The sequence below is a fragment of the Pelophylax lessonae genome (genome assembly GCF_965119305.1).
Source record: "Pelophylax lessonae genome assembly, chromosome: 11".
Classification (NCBI taxonomy): domain Eukaryota; kingdom Metazoa; phylum Chordata; class Amphibia; order Anura; family Ranidae; genus Pelophylax; species Pelophylax lessonae.
Genome location: NC_138778.1, coordinates 190,752,825 through 190,776,762, shown reverse-complemented (window position 1 = coordinate 190,776,762; position 23,938 = coordinate 190,752,825). Strand labels below are relative to the sequence as shown.

The window sequence follows — 23,938 nt, the reverse complement described above, 5'->3', positions numbered from 1 at the left end:
CTTTGGCCGACCATACATAGTTTTAGATTCGAACCGTTAATGGGCAGGCGAATGTACCAAGTTGATTGATCGATCAACTTGGCTACAACCAGCCTGACGTGTTTTTCTTGCGATAATCGCTAGCGACTGCTATAGCTGCTAGCAATATTAACAGTCTTCTCGCAGGGACGGCCTCCCCCTCCTGGAGAAACCAATTGCTGTTTCCTCTGTCAACACTGTGTGGATGGGGGAACCATGCAAACTTCTTTCCTGCAACCAAAATAAATTTGCATTGTGTATGGCCAGCCTTAGAGGTCTGGTCACTCTCTCAACCTGAGATAAGACAGCAAAAGGAGAAGCAGCAACTGATGAGCTTATCTCTAGGTCACTCTGCTCTTACCCCCTATCAGCATGTTCTTGTTAGTAAATGCGCAGTGCAGAACAACTGACAGGCTCCATGTGCGGCTTCTTCCTCTCCCAGGATGAGCTCTGCTGTACAGGGGATAGCAGAAGGCTGAAAACAAATCATATTCACTGCTTGCTTTAAAAACATTTAATTATGTACTAATGAATACAGATCTGAACTAATTTGTGTCTTTTTTATCTGCATGGAGTTTCGCTTTAACCAAACAAATTACATAAAGATAGCAACTTAGCTCTACTGGGCATCATGATCTAAAGTGTAAAGGAAGATCTATTTTGCTTGCGCCCATAGCACCATATCAGAGTCCCTCCATGTTATGTAGTGCATTAGGGGTAATGGCAGGAAGACTTGGAAGAACAGACTGTTTGATCATCAAGCCAATGGCATCAACATGTTTCCCCAGACCGAGTGTCCCTGTGCAAGACGAGTATTCTCCATGAAAGCATTTGCATGGGAAAGCTTCTGGCTACACATCTGGGGATAAAGGAGCGTTTTAATTGGGAATTAAACCCTTCTATTTATAGAGGCCGGACTGGACTGTTTTCAGTTGAATTGCTCGTTAGGGGCCTGCCGGCTGGAACATTCACTTTGGCTTCTGATTAGACATAGCGTGTGCGTTACCCAACTCCCTACACAAATATTAACATGACTGGCTATAAATATAATGCGGAGATCGGAGGAGAATTCACAATCCAACTGCCAAACAATCATTCTTCTTACAGCGAGGCGCATTAACACGCACACCCACATCAGGCACTGGTGTATGTTTTCAGCACAAGGCTCCCGATACCAGAACAGGTGTTCACCAGCTACACTACGGCACCCATACAACACTTCAAGAGACCTTGTCACCAACTCCGAAAAATCAAGTGAATTAAATATAGCATTTCTTCATTTCTCTTAGGCTGGGTTCACAGTTTTAGCCAAGAGAAGGGTAGAAGAGGCAAGCCAAATGAGAGAGAGCGCAAAATAAACACGTTTTTAGGCATTTTCCAGGTCCTCCCATTGAAGTTCCTAGGGACCAAAAAGAAGTGAATCTGAGGCTCATGTACTTTTTCGAGGTTCAAGTGTCAAGCTTTAAGCGACATGGCACTATTGAATATGATGGGAATCTTGATGTTGAGCATCGGTAGTTCTTCAGGAAACATTTCAAATCACTGACTTGTGAACTAGACTTAAACTATTTTATTACCATTATTAGTCAATTCCATAGCACAACCCCCTCCGTCCTCCCATATCATAGCCCTCTCTTCTTTTGGGAATGGCAATTACTGCCAGTGAAGGACCAGCTTCTTGTCTCACCTCTTCCCTTTCCACATAACTTTTTAGGTAGCCACCATGAGAGAAACGATGGGCAATACTGTAGAGTCTGCTGGGGCTGTGGTCATCACATTAAAGATGGTGCCCAGCAGTCTTAAGACTTTCGGATGTCTACCCAAGAGAGGCTTTTACAGGTAAATAACACGCCTAGAAAAGAATGTTAAATGCACATATAAGCTTATGGGAAGGTTACTGTTTAAATTGTTTAGTGACAAGGTCTCTTTAAGCTTCCTTTTCTGAACACTTATCCTTTAAAATTGATACCTTACACACCCAACACTTAACCTCTAAAGCAGGGGTCAGTGCAAGGGCCAAACTGTATATTTTACAAGTATTTGTGGGCCCATAAAATCCCCATCAGAGTTCTCGCCTACATCAGGATTCCCATAAGAGTCCCCTCTTATATCAGGGTCCCTATGAAGAGTCCCTTCTTACATCAGGATCCCCATCAGTCCCCACTTACATGAGGGTCCCTATCAAGAGTCCCCTTATCTCAGGAGAAGGAGACCATAGGCCGCTTCTGCTGACCTTAATCCTCAATCAGCACACACTGAAGATAACGCCACTGACCCTAGCTGGGGGCTGGATAAAATCTTGTAGCAGGCCAAAATGTGTTCAGTGGGCCATAGTGTGGAGACCCCCTGCTCTAAAGTCCCATCACCCAGAACACTTACTTTAACCCTAAAACAACTCTTAAATTGTATCTGTAGCCAATTAAATTCCCAAAGAGTAGGGATTGGTTAAAACCCTTACCAGATTTTTTTTTTTTTGTTGTCTGTGTGACAACAGGAAGAGGAAATCTCCAAAAAGTGGGGGTATCCCCTCAGGTACCCCCATTAGACAATACCCCTCACCTACAGTTCTAGTGACAACCATAACATTATGGATTTCCTATTCTCTCTCTCCCAGTGATAATGGTCATCAGGACAACAGAGAGGGCCAAATTCACCAGCCACAAGGATTCCATATATTACCTACATGATTCAAAACTACAAAGATACATTTTCACTATAAATGTACTTTAACACTTATTTTAACCCCAATACTAAACCCTTGAAGGGAGCCCTAAACCCCTCAAATCAGACCTTAACACTTAACCTAACTTCTAAAGCGGACCTAAACTTAAAGTGATATTAAAGACTTCATTTATTTTTTAACAACCAACAATACATGTTATATTTACCTGTTCTGTGTACAGTAATCCCCCGCTCCATTGCGGTTCAGTTTTTGCGGTCCCGGTAATTCGCGGTTTTTTTTGTAATGTTATTTTACTATATAAATCATTAAAAATGAAATATTTTTGTGTTTTCCATAGCTCTTGCTCTGTCTCTCAGTATCTTTTATGTGTTTAAATGAGTTTCTATTGTTTTAAAAGTGTGTTTAAAGACCTTAAAATGCTTTTACACGTACAGTGACAGTAAAAAAAACATGCCTACAATGCATTTTAATAGGGTTTTTCTATTTTGCGGAATTTCACTTTTTGCGGCTGGGTCCGGAACGTAAACCCCGCAATGGAGGGGGGTTTACTGTAATGGTTTTACACAGAGCAGCCCCGATCCTCCTCTTCTCGAGCCCCCACCAAGTGTCCCTATAGCTTGTGAATGCTCGCTCCTGACCAGTTCAGGCCTGGACTGGGACAAAAAATAGGCCCAGACACTTTAGACTGAGCAGCCAAATTTTCCAGGGATCGGGAGGGAGCTCTGCACAGTTTACTATGCTTCAGTGATGAATGAACACAGTGAATGATTGGTACCGATCACTGGCTCTGTTCATTCAGAAAAAGAAGGAACCAGAAAAAGACATATTTAATGGCCCCTTCCTCCCTCTCCATCCTGAAGATCCACTGCAGAAGTCAGCGGCAGAGGATAGGAAGAAATCCAGCAGCGCTGCTGCGGGGCCACTTTTGTCCATACCGCTTGCCTATCTTCTTTGCACCACCTTCCGCTTACTTTGTTCACTACCTTCTTCCCACTTATCCCTCCTCACCTTCTACAAGCTTTGCCCATAACATATTTCTTTCATATCGTGCGTTCTATCTTCTTACCATTCTGTCCACTTCAATACAATCATCTGCCCAGTTTGTCCACACAAACTTCTACACACTGTGTACATCAAATATTCCTTCCGCTTTGTGTATTTTATCTTCTTTCCATACCATGTTCTGCCTAATTTTCCTAAAAAATCATCTACCCGATTTGTCCACATCATCCTCTATATAATTTTTCCACTTTAAATGGATGTTATACATGTCTACACCACCTTCTGTCCAATTTCTCTAAACAATCTTCTGTCTACTTTGTCCACTCTAGCTTCTGTCCTGTCTGCTCCACCTTCACACCACGTTAAAAATCTGCTCATTTTGCCCATCTGTCAACTCTACCTACTAGAATGAAGGGTAGAGGTAGAGCTGCAGCCAAAACTTTCTCTGCAGACAGCTCGGCAACTGGCGGGTCCTGAAAAACGCGGATTGGATTTGCCTTTCATTCATAGGCCCAATTACACCATCATCCAGGGACCGCCCCACCTGGCTGTTTAGCAATTACGCCCCCTGAAGACACAGGCATGGCCTCCCACTATGCAGCCTGGTCGAAAACAGGCCATGGACTGGGTGGCCCCAGCCCTCTGGGCCAATGCCCAGTGTGCCCTATGGCCAGTCCAGGCCTGCTCCGGAGCCCCACTCTGTGTGTCCGTATTAAGGGGGTCTTTAGATTTGAGGCTTCACAACTACTTTAAGCAGCATAGTGGTAAAGAAGTGGTTAGAGCTTTTGAATTGCAGAATTAGTGCTCCATGCTCAAACCCCACAAGGAGCCCCATATGTCCTCCTTGTTTCTGTGTAGTCTCCACTGGTTGACTCACACTATCCAATATGTTCACATGGTCTGATGTCAGTGGTTCCATGTATTCTTTAAAGTGCCATGGAACATGTTGGTGTTGTATTAATGTGGTTTACAGATGAGCTCCAGGCAGATAAAAAAACAAAACAAAAAAAGCACAAATTATTTCAGTTCTGTACTCAATATTACATCCATAAATATATTTTTCATTTGAATTTGCCTTGTGTCCACCTGTTTCAATTATAACTGTGCTGCAGTGCTCGTGTGCAAATATGTAACATGATGATAGGAGGAGAGAGCACAATGACAGTGATAATTCTTTGCTTAGGTGCACACCTATGCAGTGCAGAGATCCCTGCGTGCCCTCCCACACTGCATTGCAATCGCACTGTGTTTACGATCCGTTGCGGGTGTCAATACAAAGTTAACGACACCCCAAACGCCAAACACAGTGCAGTTTGCCTGCACCGGATCGTATGGTATAAGACGAACATGCTATCCGGTTGCGGTGCAACTCCAAAAAAAGGTACCTGCATTTCTTTGGTGTGATGTGGTGCAATTTGAGCCCATTCAATACGAATCAGTTTAAATTACACGGTACGGAATTGCAAAGGAAAATGGTGCGGTTCGAGAGGGATTCATATTGGAGTTATGGTGTGAACCGGGGCTTCTAGTGTGAACTGGGGCTTCAGTCTGCTGTTGGCGCTACCACTTTCCAGTCACGAGCTGGGGGAGGAAAAATAACAAAAAGGTACTGAACTGCAAAAAAAAAAGAAGAGTCCCGCCAGAGAGAACTATGATGTGTAGTAAATCTCAGAACTGGATAGGCAGAATTACAATTCTTTTGGCAGGTAACACTTTCCACATACGTATTTTTCCATATACGTATTTCATCGAATCAGCTATTTCTCTGGAGTTCAGGACGTCCTTGGGTTTCGGTGGTTATATCAGGATGATGCCTGCACCTACAGGCATCATCCTGGTATGTAGCTCTTCAGCCAGCGATTCTCTTTTTTGCAGAAGTGATCTGGGTGACTAATTAGCCAATCGATCACTTCTCCAGGTGGCGGAAGGGGGTCCCACCCCCTCCCGACACCACCTCTCCCGGGCTCTCCGGTCCCATCGGTGCCAGCAAAGCAGCCAATTAAATCGTTCTGGGTCTGATCGGCTGCATGTGAGCCAGAGGAAAGATTTGGGGGCTAATAGACCCCAAATCTCTCCATAAAGAGGACCTGCCTTGACCCATGCCTTCACAAGCTATGTTGTTCATCCCCTGTGATAGCAATAAAGTTATTACAAAAAAAGTGAAAAAATTTAAATCTGTATAAAATAAACAAATGAATGAATAAAAAAATATAAAGAGCCCCTGTCCCACGGTGCTTACGCGCAAATGCGAACACATACAGTACCTTACTAATGAATGCATATGTAAATAGTCATCACACCACACATGTGAGGTATTGTCACGAACGTCAGAGCGAGAGCATAAATTCTAGCACCAACTCTAAACTGGTAGCCTGTAAAAGGTATTTAAATCATCCCCTATGGAGACTTTTAAGCACCTTAGTTTGCCCCCATTCCACGGGCAGACTCAATTTTAAAGAGTGACATGTTAGGTATCTAAATATTCGGCGTAGCATCATCTTTCATATTATACAAAAAATTGGGCTAACTTTAGTGTTTTTGTTTTTTTTAATCATGAAAGTGTTTTTTTCCCCACATAAATTGCATTTGAAAAACAGCTTTGCAAATACAGTGTAACATAAAAAATTGCAACGCCCACTATTTTATTCTATAGGGTCTCTGCTAATATATATATATATATATATATATATATATATATATATATATATATATATATATATATATATATATATATATATATATATATATAATGTTTTGGGGTTCTAAGTAATTTTTTAGCAAAAAAAAGTATAATTTTACATGTAGGAGAGAATTGTCAGAAATGGGCCGGATGGCAAGTGGTTGAATCACTAAAGTAAAAGGAGAGAACGGTTTGACTATGACATATTGGCATTGTTCAATAAAGGAGTTGCTTTCTAATGCGCTTTGGTTATTAGCAAGTCATCGCAGTTCAAGCACAGATATAAAAATAGCTGTCATTTTAATGCTTCTATAAAGCAGGTTCAAAGGCTCACAATGCTTATCCTCAATTATATTAAAGGCGTTACCTGCAAATACAAGGTTTAGGAGTTTGGTCACCTATTAAAGCCATTCAAAGGGTCCGCCACCCATAGATGAGGAAAGAAGAACTATTAATGTAATCAAAGAAAAACAATCTCATCCACTGACTCAACGGGCCTGTAAACATCACTTATGTGCCTTCTTTTATAAATGTATTTTAATAGAGGTATACAACTAAGGGCACTCGGTAAAAATATAACCTTGACATTAAAAAGAAAACTTTACCATTATACAGTTAGATTTATAAGTGAATGTGACCAAATTAGCATAAGAAAACTTATCAAAGCATCTAATCCCTTTGGACCAGAGGACATTAATGAGTAGTTGCCCAGAACAAAATTTTGCAGCGCCAGTTAATTTGAAAATAACTCTATGACTAATTTGCCTAGGATATCATTTTTACACAGTTGAAAGTTGGAGCCTGGAGAGGTTTAATTTACTAACATACGTCATGGGATCATATGTCATAGCTGTCATGGTGGTCACATGATCTCAGCCTACAGTGCCATCAGATTACATAAAACGTTATTAATCCCAAAGGGAAATTGGGAAATTGTTGCGACACAGAGTCACTTAACAAAGACAAAAAAAGATCACAACAATGAACAGAACAAGATACAAAAACACAACACAATTACCAACAACAGCCATTAGCACCAAATAAAACAAAATAAAAAAATTCACTACAAATAAAACATCCATACAAAAATTACAACATAGAATAAATAAGTGCCGACTCACACTGAAGCGGCACGACTTAGGGGGCGACCTATGAAGTCGCGTACACCGTGACTTCGGCGAGACTTGCACGGACTTCATATAATGAATGTCTATGCAAGTCGCTCCAGGTCGCCCCGAAGTAGTACAGGACCCTTTTTCTAAGTCGGAGCGACTTGTGTCACTCCTATTAGAACGGTTCCTGTAGCACACAATGGACCGCGACTTGTCAGGCTGACAAGTCGCGGTAGTGTGAATGGACACTAACGAAGATTAAAATAACTGAAAAGCAAACTACCAAATGCAAATATTCACCACTTTTTCTAACATTATCCCAAATAATAATGAACATAATACCAACATACTATAAAAACAACATAAAATCTTGATCATAAACCAAAATTAAATCTTCCCCTCCAGCCCTCACAGAGAAGAATTATAGAACTTGATGGCCACAGGCAAAAATGATTTCCTGTGTCGCTCTATGGTGCATTGTGGTTGTAACAATCTGTCACTGATGTTACTCCGCTGACTGACCAGCGTATTGTGGAGTGGGTGGAAGGTGTTGTCCAAGATTGAACGTACCTTGAACAACATTCTCTTCTCCAACATTGTTGTTAAAAACTCCAATACATATTGGAGGCTTACCTATAGGTACTGTAAATATCTTCTAAACTTGCACAGTTTAGGAGATATTTATTGTATATTCTGCTGATGAGGTAACCGGCGCATGCGCTCTGAAGGAACAGCAGCCTGTGCCGTTTCTTCAGAGCCCTGTGCCACGACAGGCGGCTCCTAAGCGCATGTGCGGTAGAGACGTCACGCGGCTCCAGCCTGCAGCCCGGACCAGGAAGGAAGACGGGTGAGGATGGATGCGGCCTCCAATGGGGACGACAAGGGCTTCGTTTGGAGGGAGAAGTCACATAATGTGCTAGTATGCGAGGTAACAAAAAAAGAAAATAATAATGTGCTAGTGAACAAAATCGGCGCTAATTCAAATAAATATGTCTCAAACACAATCTAAAAATGCTGAAAATATCTCAAATCAATCGTTCTATATGTAAACCAATGTGAACCAATAATGCTGCAATAATCCTGACAGTGTCCAAATCCATACATATATGGTGCAAGTGGGGAAATAATAGTAAATGACGGCGTGCAAAAAGTTCAAATAAATGTCCAAAATAAATCGTGCTGAAACATCAATCCTATGTGTGGAAAGAAGTCTTCCAATATGACATCAAACTTGGTGGTCAATTTAAATAGATGCAAAACAAATCTTCTTATCGCTCAAGTACAGATAGGTGTGTAGTGAATAGTGTCAAAGAGCTTTCGGATTACACACACACGTGTTTTTGGTGTGTATTGAGGTAAGTGGCCACTACACACCTATCTGTACTTGAGCGATAAGAAGATTTGTTTTGCATCTATTTAAATTGACCACCAAGTTTGATGTCATGTTGGAAGACTTCTTTCCACACATAGGATTGGTGTTTCAGCACGATTTATTCTTGACATTTATTTGAACTTTTTGCACGCCATCATTTACTATTATTTCTCCACTTGCACCATATATGTATGGATTTGGACACTGTCAGGATTATTGCAGCATTATTGGTTCACATTGGTTTACATATAGCACGATTGATTTGAGATATTTTCAGCATTTTTAGATTGTGTTTGAGATATATTTATTTGAATTAGCGCCGATTTTGTTCACTAGCACATTATTATTTCACAGTGGGGACACCGATTAAGATTGGCAGCTTTTTCTGGTTCATTCACCATTCACGTTACCTACTTTTGTTATATCACTATCGTTATTTAGCGTCAGAGCCCTCTGGTAGCGCACTGGTCCTCGTTTTTCACAAAAAAAGAAAATAAAATTACTATTTCCTCTTTAACACAGATCCCTTTGTGCAATCTGTTGTGATTTTATTAACATTGATTACTCAAGATTTAAAGAAGGGGGAGGCTCCCCCCCCCCCCCCGTAATGCATTGGCGGTATCTGATGCTCTTAACTATTAAATGTTTCAAAAGGTCCATTAAGCGAGGTGAACTATCTGTACTGGACAACATCACAGATTTACTTTACAGTAGATCCATTAAAACCAATTTTTTACCTCTATTGGTCCTGCTCTATCACACACGCATCAGGTCACATGATCAGGAAGCTAATTGGCTCTTAATTGTTAGTTGGGACCAGAGCTGCCAGATAGCGGAGTATGATGCCTTAGAAAATACACCAGCAGCATGTGCATGCTGCTAACTGTCCAACGAGGAAGGTAGATTAGGAATGAGGAACCTTCTTCTAGTAAATGTAGAAGATAGATCAGATATGAGGAACCTTCTTCCTGGGAAATTAGGATGGTAGAGCTGTAATAAGGAATCTTCTTTCTATCCAATAAGAAAGGTACATCAGGATAAGAAACTTTCATCCTGTCAAATAGTTAAAGTAGATTGGGAATGGGGAACCATCTTCCTGATAAAATGAAGAAGGCAGATCAGGAACCCTCTTTTTGTCAAATGCGGAGGAACCTTCTACCGGTCAAAAAGGAAAGGTAGTTTAGGAATTAAGCCTCGTACACACGCATTGATTATTGGCCGGGAATTTTCGGCCAACGTCCGATCGGCCAATTTTCGGCTTGTTAGTATGATGCTTCCGACAACCGACTCCGACTTTTCGGCCGAAAAAAATCTGGTGTGCAGGCTATAAAATTTTTGTTGGCCGTCAACACAACGGCCGATTTTCCGTCAGTCAGTACAGATTTCGGCAGACAAAAATCTGATGAGCAAGACTGGGCATGCTCAGAGAAGAAAAAACACACGGAAAGTAAACCAACACATGACATCACTTCTGAAGTAGATTTTTGTTGGCCGAGAAAATTCGTGTGCAGTCTAGGCACATTCCAACCAACAAAACACCACTCTGTACGATCGGTCGGCCGATAATCGTTGCGTGTGTACGAGGCTTAAGGAACCTTCTTCCGGTCAAATGAGGAAAGTAGATCAGGAATCAGAGACCTACTTTATGTCAAATAAGGAAAGTAGATTGGGAATAAAGACCCCTTATCCTGTCATATGAGGAAGGTAGATGAGAAATGAGGAACCTTTTTCATGGTGAATGAGGAAAGAAGATGGGGGACGAGAAACCTTCTTCCTGTTAAATTAGGAAGGTAGATCAGGAATGAGGAACCCACTGTCAAATGAGGAAGGTAAATCTGGGATGAGGAACCCCCTTCCTGTCAAATGTGGAAGGGAGATCAGGAGCGAGGAACCTTCTTTGCTTCTAACAAGGAAGGTAGATCAAGAATGAGAGATCTTCCTGTAAAATGAGGAGGGTGGATTGGGAATGAGGAACCTTCTTCCTGTCAAAAAAGGAAAGAAGATGGGGAACAAGGAAACCTTCTTGTCAAATGAGGAAGGTAGATCAAAAATGGGGAACCTTCTGTCAAATGAGTAAGGTGGGTCCATCCATAATGAGGAACCGATGTAAATGGGGAATGGGGTGAGATTCAAACCTTATTATGTATAATATGCTAAGACACTATCCCTCATTTGTGACATAAAAGTGGGGAACATTCACCCTCTTACTCCATAGGAGATAAGGGATGAGTGAAGAGGGATTTCAATAGTGTCTGGCATAGAAAGACATTACAACTCACATAAAATTTAGTGTTTATTAGTATCAAAATAGTTATGTAAAAGGTACAACAAATAACTATAATATGGAGTACATCATATCCTATAGTGCAGTGGTCCTCAACCCTGGCATACAGGGCCCACTAACAGGCCAGATTTTAGGTATTACCTTGGGGAGATGCAGACTAGAGTACTGCAATCACTGAGCAGCAAATGATATCACCTGGGATGTATTTCAGTTATCTTGAAAATCTAGCCTGTTAGTGGGCCCTGTAGGCCAGGGTTGAGGACCACTGATATAGTGTATCTCACAGAGTTAAACATAAGATGTGGGTCAATCTGAGGCTGGATCGGTGATATTTAACGGTTTCTGTGAGATACATTATATAATATGATGTACTCCATATTATAGTTATTTGTTGTACTTTTTACATAACTTTTTTGATACTAATAAACACTAATTTTAATGTGAGTTGTAATGTCTTTCTATACCGGACACTATTGAAATCCCTCTTCACTCATCCCTTATCTCCTATGGAGTAAGAGGGTGAATGTTCCCCACTTTTCCATAACGAGGAACCGTCTTCTTGTCAAATTAGGAAGGTAGATCAGAAAAATAATGTCAACGCGACTTATTCTGCCAATTACATTGCAGGATTTTGAGACAGAAATCCTACATATCTTGATACAAAAATATAGAACAGCAAATACAAATGATAAAGTGACTTTTACCTTTATTACTCAATATACGTATTCACTGAAATTATGCTATCATTTCCTCTTCTCACATGTGCTTATTTTATAAATATCTTACTGTTTTATGAGTTTTTCCTATTTTCTTGCTATCCCCTGCTGAACCATATTCACGTCTCCTGATACACGGCTTTCAGAAAGTGTGATTCATAGCGAGTCTTGATGAAGTGCTTGAGTGCATGAAACAATTGTAGGCGTTCTGTCCCTCGCCTCCCTATCTCACCTCTTTTTTATTGATGTTGTGAGTATACACCTTTGTGACAGAAGCTTACAATTAGACTTCTCGGTGGATTTTAAAAGTGGACTTCGCACAAGACACATTTTGACATGTTATTTGAACACTGGATAAGAACACTTCCAGGTATTTATTACGTTTTACGAAGAGTCACAGTACTCCCCCATATAATGATTACATCTGCCTTTCACTCCAGAAGGAAAGAGCCAGCTTTGTTAAAGTGAAATTCCTATCTAACGTTAACTAGCTTTAAAAATGTCCCCTTGTCCTTCCTACTAAGTATACAGACTAACCTGCAGGGGAGAGGAGAGCGCTTGACAACCGCTGGGAAATCGGAGAGCGGTCATCACACTTATATGCTCCTATGTCCCTGCTATTGCCAATGATCCCATCTCAGTTGAATGCAGACTTTTAAAGTTACTAAAAAGTTCATTTTAAGCGTGGGCTCCTCGAAAGGCCAGAACCATCTTTATTAAAGCGGAGTTCCGGCCACAGAATCTTTTTTTAATACCCCCCAAACAGTGACCCTCCGACCTTTATATATCCGCTAATCCTGTTTTATACAGTTAAATAAGAGTTAGGCAAGCATAAAATCTTACTTTATATAATGTCTGCAGAGCGCCGCCATCTTGGTCCGGGTTAGCCCAGTCCGCAGTGGGGAAATGTCTGCCCTGCTTCTAGTGGGAGGAGGCCGGTGAATCCAGCGCGAAATCTCGCGCATACCCAGTACTATGCGATAGGCATAGTATGTGTTTCCATAGGGACGGCAGCATCCGCAGTGGGCTCCAACTAACATTGCGTCATTTCCTGTTTGAAAATAACGAGATGAGAGGAGCGGCCGGCCGTCTACGTCACTGCCATTGCATCCTGGGAGCGACGAGTAAGAGCTCCCAGGATGCATTGCGGGACAGGAAGTGACGGCGCGGGCCGCGGCCGAAGAAGGAGGAAGTGGATGTAAAGGTGAGTATATTATCTTCTGAAATAAGGTAAGTAAAAAAAAAAAAAAAAAAAAAAACGGGAATATCTAATTCTTGTACAGGTAACGATAAGGAAGCGGATGCCATAAAATCTAAAGCCATGATTTTGTGGCCGGAACTCCGCTTTAAGCCATCACTATAGGCCAGCTACTACTTCCTGGACAAATATATTTTTCTTAGTGACACAATCATTTAAATCATGTTACTAGTGTTCTGGGACGCATGTACATGTCTTACCCAGATTAACCACCTACATGGCACATGTTAGCAAGTTACAGTAAAAGCGACCATTGGATGAGAGCGTTTGTAGAAATTTAGAGGAAAGGACCAGTTTTTCATTGCCTTCATCAAACTGATGACATCATTGTCTACATTGCATCCCCCAGCCTATCAATTGGGCCTAAAACAGCTAAAAATGCAGGCAGCTTCATGTTTTTGGCACACACGACCATATAAAGTTGTGCTGGCACCATAGAAAATGACTGGATTCCCATTCAGTAAAAAAAAAAAAAAAAAAGCCCTTGGCATGCAGATCAACTGCTAAATATTTCCTATTTTTATTCCTGGAATCCCCAAGATATATTTATTCTTAGAACTTTACCAGTGATGGAAACCCTATGCATTCTCAATTTCAGATGGATATAATCCAGATGAAATAGCCACACTGACAAGCTGCTTAAAATACAAAATGTCTCTGTCCCGGAAGGGTTAAAAAGAGTCCTTTGTGACGCAGTTTATTTATCAGCGCAGATAGCGAGTCGGCCGCCGACGGATATTTTTAGAACAGCATAGAAGAATTCACCCACAGGCAGAATGCCTTTTCAAGACACGGGCCTCTGTCATGGGTACAGAATGAGCCTCCTTAACGAAGTCGGTACTGACATACGACAGATATCCTCAACTGGTACAAAGGCATCCACCACATGGGACCTACTACTATTGAGAGATCAGTGCTGTAGATACAAATCAACCCAGGCAGGCATTTACTGTATGTAGAGATTGTCAAAGACCGACAAAAAATCTCAGTCAAACAGTTAGGGCAGCCAATCAGATACAGTCTTAGTTCAGGTATTCTGCCATGGAAGCAGCAGCTGTCAGAAAACAACTGACAGTGAAGACTCCTCCACCCATGCTGTTTAGTATAGATGGGTGTCTTGTTTGTGCTGTAGACCACGCTGCACCGACTGGATCAGTCATCAGTCATTGGTCATGGGTGGATAGTTGTGTGGGCAAGTAAGAAGGAGCTGCGGAGCGGTGGCCAAGACATACCAGGACCTTGTTACAGGAGTCTTTGTTTATGGCACGTAAGGCCATTGCCCTCAAGTGGATTCAACCCGCTCCTCCCTCAGTACGTATGTGGTTACAGTTGGTTAATCAGGTATTGCCATATGAAAAACTCGTGTTTGAACATAGGGGTTGCCCAGCCAAGTATGATAAAGTTTGGGGGACATGGTGCTCCTCTGATCTTACCAACTCTACTACCTACTGTAGGCTTGGCTGTATGAGACTGGACCTTTTTGTGTATTCCGTTCCCTGCATTGTTTTTATATTATGTTTGATTATTTTGCCTTATGCCGTGCTGGACTGCAGTATACTGCTGGACTTCTAAGACAACATGACCAGACACATTGTATCTCATGGAATTCTCTTTAAAGTGGAGTTCCACCCTAAAATTACACTTCGGTCCATCTTCTTGCTCCGGGTCACCTGAAAAACAAATGGATAATCGCAATTTTTTTTTTTTACTTACCTTGTTTTAGAAGAAAATATACTTACCTTACTTCCTCTTCCTCCCTCTGCGGCCACGGCCCGTCGTCACTTCCTGGCTTGCAATGATTCCTGGGAGCTGAACGTCATCGCTCCCAGGAATCAATGCGCCTGCACCGGCCCCGACGTCCGTTCCGGTGCAGGCGCGTCATACCTTGCTAAACAGCTTCTGGGCATGCCCAGAAGCTGTGCGGGGATGACGCTGTGGCACCGGAAGTGACGGCGGGGCCGGTGCAGTGCATCATAACCGAAGAGGACGGAAGAGGACGCAGAAGAGGATCGCGCTGGCTTCAGCTGCCCACACCTGAGATGGCAGCGCTGGACAAGACATTTTTAAGGTAAGTATTTCTTCTTGCAGGTAAGTGCAACCTGGGACAGTTCAGAGGCTATCCATTGTGGAATGCACTGGCCCTGACTGTCCCGGGGGTATTTTTATGTATTTTTTTTTGTTTTAGGTGGAACTCTGCTTTAATGTAAGCCTTTGTGATTTGATGTACCGTTTCTGTTTGTACTTTATTTTCTCTGTTGGCATTCCTACTGTGTGCCTTGTTGCACGTACTTTATGCTTTTTCTCTGTTAATAAGAGTTTAAAAAAAAAGTAAGGAGCTCCTTCAGTGGTTTGTGCCCAATATTGGATAACGCCGATGGACTCTCTTGGGGCTTAGGGTATTGTCTTTTGGGTACGGCCTTATGTAAAAGTAGGAAAAAAAGGAGGGCCTGGTGGCCAAAGGAATGCAAACGTGAAGATAGGTTAAAAGGCGTTAATGGAAAGTACATCTAGCCAATGCATTTCAGGGTAAAGGACTCCCCCCTTCTTCAGGGCTGTTGCTGTACCTGCAATCACAGCTGTCACTCTGCCAGTCAGCTCTCTGATACTTCTCAAACACACCTGGCTTTAGGATTTTGATTCATTTCAATACAAGAAAGAAGGAAAGGGGGGAAAGCGCCACCTAAGTGCAGTATTAAAACATAGGAGGTATTGTGAACGGTAAAAAACAATGCAAGATTAAAATCAGAAACACGCTTATTTAGTAGTGTTTAAAAGGAGCAAGGAGCTCAGAGTGGGTAGCCTGAACTCTCAAGCGACCTCTTCCTCTCCTAGTGACGTCACATACGCCAGTGCATTCCACGCTGGTCGGCGTGGACTTCCTGGTTTCCAACATCTATTCCTCCTTCCTTGCTCTCATGCAGTCCGGATCCAAACGGCGCCTGCAGGACAGAGGCAAGTGGCGGATACTACACTACACGATAAGCTTTTTTATGATTTTAATCTTGTGAGTGGTTTTTACCGTTGACAATAAATCCTAAGTTTTAATACTGCACTTACGTGGCATTCACCCCTTTCCTTCTTTCTTGTATTCCTACAGAGCTGGCTCAACTCTGAGGACAGTAGCCACCAGTGCCCCACAGCACATGCCCTTTGTGTATAGACTTCCTTTTTAATCAAGGACTTTAAAGACAATTACAGCTTTACCTGCTGTACACCCCCTTGAACTGTTCTCTGCATATACTCCTTGCGCTTCAATTTGATCTTGATTCAATTTAATACTTTAATAATAATTTAAAGGATGAGTCCTTTCCCTCGAAACGCATTGGCTCAATGTACTTACCAATACTTTTTTTTTTTTAACAGTTAAACTTTATTAGGACAATTACGGCATTACATTTGACAAGATAAGTAGCAAATTATAATTTCACATGAGCATACATTAGCCGTGAATAAAATAGCAGTTACTTAAACTTTTTAATTTATACCATCTAACACATATTCAAATTTCCATCAAAAGCTATAACCCAAGCCTCTATTACCATAAAAATAAAAGGAAAAAGGGGGGACGACGACAGGCGTGGGCAAATAGTAAAGTAGAATAAGATAGGAAGGGGGGGGGAAGAGTAGGCCGGCCAGGACTAACCAAAAAAAAAAAAAGAATAAGAGTGAGGGAGGCAAGAAGGAGGGGAAGGCAGACAGAAGAGATAAGAGGACTGACATCAACTCCAATAAAGAGTAAGACCACCTCTAACCGTCAAAGGTAAGACTTCATCAACGCAGCTCGATCAGATCTTGTCAAATTTCTTGGGACAATTACGCCCCATGTAGGTAAGCCGATAAAGAGGAAGCACAACATTAATCATTGATCTCCATGCCACCACTGTCAGGGGATCAGCTAATTTCCACTTGGAAAGGATTGTCTTTCTAGTGTAATAAGCTGTGTAAAATATAAACAGCTTTTGATCCGTGGAAGCCTGGAGATTATCATTTATACCCAACAACAGAATTAAAGGGTCTAACGTAATCCGTATCAACCCCAGTTTGTTTATATAAGCGACTACCTCTCCCCAGAAGTCCTGAATACATGAACAGGACCACACCATATGAATAAAACTTCCCACTTTCATTTGGCATTTGGGGCAGTTGGCTCGTGATGTAGTATAGATCAGTGGTCCTCAACCCTGGTCCTCAGGGCCCACTAACAGGCCAGGTTTGCAAGATAACTGAAATACATCCCAGGTGATATAATTTGCTGCTCAGTGATTGCAGTATTCTAGTCTGCATCTCCCCAAGGTAATACTTAAAATCTGGCCTGTTAGTGGGCCCTGAGGACCGGAGTTGAGGACCACTGGTATAGATGATAGACAGTGTCTGAGGGGTATAGTAGCAAAACTTTACTTCCACTAGCCGATCTCTGGCCGAAACCATCAGAGGACGATACTGTTGGATCCCTGCATCCCAATCATCTCTGGTTAAAGTGGGGAGGTCCCTACGCCACTTCTGAAATAATTGATCAATGCCCAAGTCATTAGAAACAATGAGTCTAAGGTAAATTAAAGACAACAGCCTGTCAATGTTACGAGCTGTGAGCACTTTTTCCACTGAGTGAGAGGTCAGGGCAACCGAACCAGGAAACATTGCATGTCTTAATTGTAAAAACCTGAAGAACATCCAGGAGGGCAGTTGAAATTGGCATTTCATCTCATCAAAAGATGACCCTCAGGCATATGACGCAGAGTCCTGATGCCGTGTCCAGCCCACACCTGTGGATCCGGAACAGATCTTAGATGAGGTAGATTGGGGTACTCATAACCGAGTATGGGCGATACAGTTTGGGCTTCTCTTAGCGCCTTAGTCACCTGTCTCCAAACAAATATAGTGATCTTCATGGGAAGAGTGATGTTAGGATTAGACCAGGGGCCCCTACAGACCAAATTGCTGAGCTCCGAACAAGACCCCAAGAGTGCCGCCTCTAGATTGACTGGTTTGATTGATTGGATTTAAGTTGCTCGAATCCCCACTGCAGAGTTACCACAACCGTGGCCCAATAATACTTCTTAAAACTATGCAGGGCCAGGCCTCCCTCAGTCAAAGGTAGTTGTTAAGTAATTTTCGCCACCCTGGGGAGTTTACCTACTAAGATAAAAGATGTAATGGTCCGCTAAAGTTTCAGGAAAAATGCGTTCGGCACCGTTACAGGGGTCTGTCTAAAAATATATACAAATTTGGGAAGATAGGACATCTTAACCAGATTCACCCTCCCAACTAAGGTAAAAGGGATGGACTTCCAAATCCAACCTTTTTTTGTAAAAGTGATGTAAAACGGGTATAGGTTACCCTCCAAATTTTTGGAGAGGTCAATTTGAATCTGGATTCCCAGATACTTAAAATCGGGATACCCATTCCAGTGGGGCCAGCTGGGGGGATCGCTGTAGGGATCAAAGGAAATAATACAGACTTACCCCTATTTATTGTAATACCGTAAAAGGAATCAAAAAAATATAAATCGGTAAGGCTATAGCCAAGGATTGTGGGGCATTCTGAAGATACGGCATAATAAAGTGTCATCGGCATAAAGTGACACTTTTTCCATCAGCGGTCCAATCTGTATACCCTAAATACTGGGAGATGAATCATGATAATTATTGTAAGAGGTTCAATGGCTAAGGCGAAGAGGCCCGGGGAGAGTGGACACCCCTGTCGCTTTCCTTGATAGAGTGGGAAAGAGTCTTACAGAAAAACTTACCAATACTTTTAATAAACACCTTTTAACCTACACCGGGCGCTCCTTCCTCCCTACATTTCCTAGTTCTTAGTCCTAGATGGGGAATCAACTGAATTCCTAGTCCTAGATGGGGAATTGACTGAATTTTCTTGTTCAGCCCTAGGGGTGGAATGAGAGAAATATGAATGTGTATAGCTAGCCTAAGGCTTATCAAGAACAGATTAGCTCATGGAGCTGAGAATAATGCTCTGACAAAGGAAGCAGCTCACTGCTCCTGAGAACTTTATGAAACAAATGTTAATGACTTCCGCAGGGGAAGGATGTAGTGACAAGCAAGGGCACCCCTGTGACCTACAGGAGAAAGAAGACTAGGAAGGTTTGCCCATACTTTCATTTTAATGTTGTTATATTACATACACAGCTACATTTGTATGTGTCTTATAATTGCTTCAAGTTTAGCTTTAGGCAGATTTCTTTTAGGCCTTATGCCTATGGGCGGTTTGAGACATCGGATGTAATTTTCGGGCATGTCTCTGTGACCCGGGAAGACAGCTGCAGGGTGCAAATGCCCATGGCTATGAAAGTGGGTTTACACTGAGCTTGCAAACACGCATTTGCACATTCCGTATTTTCCCGGCGTATAAGACGACCCCTAATTTTCAAGTTAAAACAAAGGTTTTGGGCTATACTCGCCGTATAAAACTACCCCCCTTCTGAGGCAGCCCGAAAAAGAATGTATGTACCGTAGCGGAGTATAAAATGTGAGGACTACTTTACATGGCCCAAAACGGACGTCCCTAATAATCTCTCAACCCGCTGGATGTGCGGTAATAATGTATGTACCATAGCGGAGTAAACAATGTGATTGGCTCAGCGCAGTATACTGTATGTTGTCGAAGCTACAGTACATACAGTATTAACACATTTCCAGCCCGTTATAATGGGGACGTTCATTTGGGCCATGTAAAATACTGTAGTCCTCACATTTTTTACTCCGCTATGGTACATACGTTATTACCGCACATCCAGAGGGTTGAGAGATTAATAGGGACATTCGTTTTGGGCCATGTAAAGTAGTCCTCACATTTTATACTCCGCTTATAAGGCGACCCCCCTATTTTTGGGGGAAGGTTAAAAAGTCGTCCTATACACCGGCATATACGGTAAATTTACACCTGTTTACCCGAGCAGGGCACAAACCTACGTACAGTCATTCATTGCTATGGACGTCGGTACGTTGCAGTTGTCTCTTCTGGGCATGGACATTCGCCCTCAATTTACATAAGAAAACTCAAGGCGTCAGTGGCAGGATGCATACAAAAATTAAAAAAAATAAATTGGAAAATGTCCTTGAATATATGTATGCACACTTCTGGATAAACCACACACGCCAACTAGTGCATGGTTGTTTTTTTTTTTTTTCTCTAGATGCATTGAGATTTTTCATTTTGTACTTTTTGTTGCTATATGGTCGGTGAAGTGTACTGGGCATTGGTTCCGGATAGTCTGCACCTGTGTGTGCTGGGCCACCTGGCTGTAATGTTTTATTTTAATCCATGCTGAAAATCTATAAATAAAAAAAAAAAAATCATAAAAGTGCAATTCCAAGCAAATCTGTACTTGGCTAACGGAGGACAAAGCAGCAGGTTAGCTGTTATTATCCCTACAATTCCTTTTCTTCATTCTGCTCTGAGCTTTGCCACCCTGTCCCCATGTATCAGCAGTGATCCAATCACCAGCACTCCACATGGGCACAAAGGGGGGTGGGGTAACGGTGACTTACATGCTCCCCCATACTTGGAAGTACTAGGTATTTTCTTCACCCTCAGTAGGCACTGAGCACAGATCACCCATTCTGTGTGCTTTCCATCCCCACCTGGTACCTTGTTCTGAGAAGCCAAACCAGCCTACAACATGGAGGCCTGCACAGCGTATGGGCGGCAGCTGCAAACCAGGCACACTATATTCCTTTCTCTGTTCCGTTTAGGAATTTGCATTTTCACAGATGCATCCGAACTAGTTTACATAACAAAATCCAGAGAGGGGACTGATGGCCAAGATCCATCAGGACACGGCGTCAGAGAGTAATTATTTGTTTTAATCACTGGAACATCCAGCAAACAAAGTAGAGGCAATGTTCTTCTCTCGTAATTCTCAGTATTTCATGAAGTTTTCATGTGGACTTTTCACAGTAAACTGAGACCTTTTCTTTTAGGCAACAATTTCAGATAAGTATATATTTACTGTACATTCACCGGCCACTTTAAGTTCACCTTGCTAGTACCGGGTTACCGGGATCCCAGGTTCCCCCCCTTTTGCCTTCAGAACTGCCTTCATTTTTGGTGGCATAGAATCAACAAGGTGTTGGAAACATTCCTCAGAGATTTTGGTCCATAGTGACATGATGGCATCACGCAGTTGCTGCAGGTTTGTCGGCTGCATATCCATGATGTGAATCCATCACATCCCAAAGATGCTCTATTGGATGGGATCTGGTGAGTGTGGAGGCCATTGTAGTACAGTGATCTCATTGTCATGTTGAAGAAACCAGAGGCGAGATGATTTGAGCTTTGTGACATGATGCATTATCCTGCTGGAAGGAGCCATCAGAAGATGGGGACACTGTAGTCATAGAGGAATGGACATGGTCAGCAACAATATTCAGGTAGGCTGGTGGGGTTTAAACGATGCTCAACTGGTACTAAGAGGACCAAAGTGTGCCAAGAAAATATCCCCCACACCATTACACCACCAGCCTGAACCGTTGATACAATTCCGGATGGATCCATGCTTTCATGTTGTTTACACCAAATTCCGACCCTACCATCTGAATGTCGCAGCTGAAATCAAGACTTATTAGACCAGGCAACGTTTTTCCAAACTTCTATTCTCTAATTTTGGTAAATCTGTTGTGCATTCAGAAATGGTATTCTGCATACCTTGGTTATACGAGTGGTTATTTGAGATACTGTTGCCTTTCTATCATCCATAACCAATTTGCCCATTCTCCTCTGACCTCTGACATAAGCAAGGCATATTCCTCCACACAACTGTTGCTCACTGGATATTTTCTCTTTTTCGGACCATTCTCTTTAAAACCGAGAGATGGTTGTGCGTGAAAGTTGCAGTAGATGAGCAGTTTTTGAAATACTCAGACCAGCCAGTCTGGCATCAACAACCATGCCACGTGCGAAGTCACTTAAATCCCCTTTCTTCTCCATTCTGATGCTTGGTTTGAACTTCAGCAAGTTGTCTTCACCACATATTGATGCCTAAATGCAATGAGTTGTTACCATGTGATTGGCTGATTAGCGATTTGTGTTACCAAGCAATTGAACAGGTGTACCTAATAAAGTTGCTGCTGAGTGTATATACAGTGGGTACGGAAAGTATTCAGACCCCCTTAAATTTTTCACTCTGTTATATTGCAGCCATTTGCTAAAATCATTTAAGTTCATTCTTCTTCCTCATGAATGTACACATAGCACCCCATACTGACAGAAAAACACAGAATTGTTGACATTGTTGCAGATTTATTAAAAAAGAAAAACTGAAATATCACATGGTCCTAAGTATTCAGACCCTTTGCTGTGTCACTCATATATTTAACTCAGGTGCTTTCCATTTCTTCTGATCATCCTTGAGATGGTTCTACACCTTCATTTGAGTCCAGCTGTGTTTGATTATACTGATTGGACTTGATTAGGAAAGCCACACACCTGTCTATATAAGACCTTCCAGATCTCAATGCATGTCAGAGCAAATGAGAATCATGAGGTCAAAGGAACTGCCTGAAGAGCTCAGAGACAGAATTGTGGCAAGGCACAGATCTGGCCAAGGTTACAAAAAGATTTCTGCTGCACTTAAGGTTCCTAAGAGCACAGTGGCCTCCATAATCCTCAAATGGAAGACGTTTGGGACGACGAGAACCCTTCCTAGAGCTGGCCGTCCGGCCAAACTGAGCTATCGGGGGAGAAGAGCCTTGGTGAAAGAGCAATATATGCTCTCATCCTGACGTTGTCTCTTTCAGGGAAGACCTTGCATTTTCCAACCTGACAATGCCAGACCACATACTGCATCAATTACAACATCATGGCTGCGTAGAAGAAGGATTCCGGTTACTAAAATGGCCAGCCTGCAGTCCAGATCTTTCACCCATAGAAAACATTTGGTGCATCATAAAGAGGAAGATGCGACAAAGAAGACCCAAGACAGTTGAGCAACTAGAAGCCTGTATTAGACAAGAATGGGACAACATTCCTATTCCTAAACTTGAGCAACTTGTCTCCTTAGTCCCCAGACGTTTGAAGAACTGTTATAAAAAGAAGAGGGGAGGCCACACAGGGACAACATGGCCGTGTCCCAACTTTGAGATGTGTTGATGCTATGAAATTTAAAATTAACTTATTTCCCCTTAAAATTATACATTTTCTCAGTTTAAACATTTGATATGTCATCTATGTTGTATTCTGAATAAAATATTGAAATTTGAAACTTCCACGTCATTGCATTCTGTTATTATTCACAATTTGTACAGTGTCCCAACTTTTTTGGAATCGGGTTTGTAGTTAACCCTGAAGATTAGGAACAAAGGGGGTGCCAGGAAGGGCCCTGAAGTTGTTCTGTAGTACAGTACAGTTTACCTCAGAAAGTTCATTCAGTCCTGGGTCACAGCTTGTGACAGACTGAAACAGCGGCCTAGCCTTGACTAGCGTTACTCAGCATTTTCAAGTCGTCCCATCCTATTATGCATAGTGTATAAAGTTGGAGTATCCCACTCATCCCTTCTCCCATCCAAGTTCCAAATAAAACCTAAAAACCAAAGCTACTGGACTGTTTCCTGACTGAGCCATAATCACTTGGAAAATGCCTAATTGTCATGCTATGGCTAATGGCAACCCAGGGGAACCCATAACCAGCAGCTCCCATGGGAGTGGTGCTACATAAAGATGAACTGACACCCCCCCCCCCCCTCATACTATCAGCACCGACCAATCAGAATCCTTCTGGACTGTCCTGGAAGTGCTGATGGAAAAGAGAGAAAGTAAACACTTTAACCACTTGCCGACCGTTCACATTGAGCGTACT

The 23,938-nt window shown here is 42.2% G+C and overlaps 1 protein-coding gene across 1 annotated transcript in view; it reads right to left on the bottom strand.

The window, feature by feature from the left end:
- The window catches only part of PKIG (cAMP-dependent protein kinase inhibitor gamma), a 153,918-nt gene that overhangs the window by 115,099 nt on the left and 14,881 nt on the right, over positions 1-23,938 (bottom strand). The window lies entirely within an intron of this gene.